The following is a 3,494-nucleotide window of genomic DNA, read 5'->3' as shown; positions in this document are numbered from 1 at the left end:
GTGGTTAAAATCCGCGTCAGTCCTTTGCAGACTGTGCATGCCGTCGGTCACTTTCTCGGCAGGATGGGGGGGGATTTAAGGAAACCCGGGAAACAGCAGCATGAGTGCATGCGCGTGCATGTGGGCGTGCGTGTGAGTTAAAACCCATTTATATTTTATAGGTTTATATATATATATATATATGGCTGTGAAAAGATTGAAAACAAAAAAAAGAGGACCGATAGCTGAAGAACAGAGAAAGGAAATTAAATTCAACGGGTTGGCGGCGCTGACTGGATGCCATTGCACTGCCAGACGAGTTTGTGTTGGCTATGAATACTGTCAAAATCACACAAGCACATGTGTGTCTGTGCGTGTGTGCGTGCGCTTTGTCTGTATGTGCAGCCTCCCCAAGTGATAACATGAATCAAAGCAACAATGCTCCAAGAGTAACAGAGTGCAAGCATCTCGGATGAATGAGCTGTGAGGGATTTCAAGTTTAGATCTTGTTGCTTAATGAGATTTGCTTGAAAACAGGATTTTAAACCAATGACATATTTCAGTCTGCAACAGAATCACGTCACTTCCATTTGGAGTCTCTCAGGGATCTCTTTAACTTGGTATTTAAATATTTTCACTGTGATTGACAGATTTCTGACTGGAGTTTATTTACACAAATCTACAAACTCTCAAATAATTCCATTTGGATATCTATTATAACAGACTTGCATCAATGAGTTTAACTGATCCTGACCTTTAAAATCCCCTTGGAGGATGTACATCCTGTAGATAACTTTGTTTATGAATTCATTTTTGAAAAGCACAGGATAATTGTTCATGAATAGCTAATATACTAATATATGTTGGTCAGGGACTATAATAGTTCTTTACACATTAGTGTTGAATTAAATCAGGAGAAGCATATCTGAATGTAAAAATGGGGTCTAATCTAAAACAAAGAGGAAATAAGGCTTAATTAAAACAGCGCTACTGGGAGAAAGTTCTAAATCTTTAAGTATAGACTAGAGATAAAAGAAAGAAATGTTTAAAGGATTAGACATCGAGATAAAAATGAAAGTGAGAAATGAATTAAATCCATCTTCCCTTTTTTAGATTTAACAGGAGAGCTAGTAATACAAAACTTGATGGAATATCACTTCATTGACAAAGAGCTGTTTGGGAAGCAATCAGCACACTAATTGATATATTGGATTTTCGACGGGCGATAAGTAACAGATGAACAACATCAAGCCTGTTCAATTAGATTAATGGTCAGCTGGAGGAAGAAGTAGAGAGAATGCATGTGGAAGCATGTGCTCGTTCATTTGTAAACACCTTGAGTTACTGGGCACCTTATTACTGTCACCTCATCAATATTGTGTTAACGGACTGTTACACTGCATTAATTTGCAGAAAGAACATGGGGGACTAAATGAGCTGAAATGAGATAAATGAAAGCTCAGTCTACCAACGCTAAACCATCTATCCCCCGCTAAGTATGCGCTTTAGATGTGAGCTACGCTTGAAATGAACGCAGAAGGACTCACGTCGGACAACGGGTCCTCTCGTAGTCTCCGCGGGGTTGGCCTCTACTGAGCAGCTTGTCTCTTTGCCGGAAAAAGCACACATGTGCAACTGTGCATAGGTCAGGGCTTACTCCACCCGCAGCAGCAGTTATCAGCCAACTGCAGAGCACTCACAGCTGACCTGCTGAGCACCAAAACCCTCTGATGCTCTCCGTGCAGCTTGGCACCCAAGAGACGTGCATCCACACTGAGAGAGGCAGCGGTCTCTGCATGTTTAGGTCACGAAGGATTTATGCCGAATTGCTGTTTTCTGATGTACTTGTGCAGGGTTGGTTTAACAAATCAAAGAATTATCCCCACAGAGATATCATGCCAGGGTCATAGCCCACCCCGAGGTGGTGTCTGCCATGGAATTCAGAGGGTTTGGCAACATTGGGAGTTGATAGAAATCTAAATAAATTAGTTTTTAAAAAACATGGTACAATTTGTTTTAAATCAAGCACAACACATAGAGAAAAGAAATCATGCCAATCAAGAATCCAACGTGAAAGCACTGAAGAATTTTTGTCTGAAAGGAAAGATGACATTTTGAGCACAAATTGATTATGTGGTAACTTAGGTAATAGGTGCATCAAACAGGCAGACTACTTTAAAATACTTTATACTAATACTTTGGCTTTCCATTCACAGCTCACCAAAACCACATGGATTTATCTTGTTAAGCATGTCCACGGCAGTTCTGAGCATGAAGCACAATCAATTGTGCTTGAAGAATGAAGTCTGGACAATGGCACTGCAGTATTGATCTTTCACAGGGGCACACATTAGACAGCCTGTCAGATAGAAATTTAACACAGTGGCATTGGCCATGAGCTGACAAGTGAATCATCGTAAGTAGCATTCAAAGCTAGAAAAATGTGTGGGATTTACACCAGAAGAGTGACAAAGAAGTACAGATGAAAGCTGGTGAATTCAAAGTGTTAATGACACAACTGAAACGTGTGCAAAAGCAAATAACTCAACCTACCTTGGCGAAAAATCACAGGCTAAAAGAAAAAGTCGTGATGAACCAAAAACCCATCCAGCTGCAAAACGTGCTTCAGCCTCCTTCCCAGTGTGATTCAAGCATTCACGGAATAAAATAAATAATAAACATCTAGAGTGAGAGAGATTTGAGGGAAGGAGGGAGAGGGTACGGCCAATTCGTGGAGGAGCATTCATCCAGTCCTTCTGCATGGCAAGATAATCTCCTCCCCATTACAATAGCACAAAGCAGTGCAGGTTTTCCATTTAGTGTACAACCACAAGCTCCCCAGCCTGTCAGCCAGCCATTAGCTCTCGGATCAAATAAACCTTGATTTACACACAGCATAGCACCACCACATGCTGAATTTTTCGACATTTTTTTTAGCACCACACAGTATGCGGAAAATGCATATATTTTCTGATAGAGATCAAAAGGAACTGCTCACCCTATCCTACACTTGCCCTTGAAGATATATGCAGACATATCTTGAATTTCAGAGTTACATCCGTTACATCTGTGCAGAGTGGGTGATGTAAGATGCTGTATGGTTTTACTGGAACGATATTTGCATAGACTGGCTTAGTTATACAGCAAAATCATATAAAAATGTAATCATATATTAAATAATATAAAAAAAGGTACTTACCTGCATTGGAAATTAGGGAAAAGTATTAAGTTGTTCCAATCCAACTGACTGAAAAAGCTGCAAAATCATTCAAAGTGGAATAGATATACACTCACCAGCCACTTTATTAGGTACCCCATGCTAGTAACGGGTTGGACCCACTTTTGCCTTCAGAACTGCCTCAATTCTTCGTGGCATAGATTCAACAAGGTGCTGGAAGCATTCCTCAGGGAGTTTGGTCCATGTTGACATGATGGCATCACACAGTTGCCGCAGATTTGTCGGCTGCACATCTATGATGCGAATCTCCCGTTCCACCACATCCCAAAGATGCTCT

Source organism: Pungitius pungitius, chromosome 9, assembly GCF_949316345.1.
Source record: "Pungitius pungitius chromosome 9, fPunPun2.1, whole genome shotgun sequence".
NCBI lineage: Eukaryota > Metazoa > Chordata > Actinopteri > Perciformes > Gasterosteidae > Pungitius > Pungitius pungitius.
The sequence above is the reverse complement of the archived record's forward strand: the minus strand, read 5'-3'. Positions refer to the sequence as shown.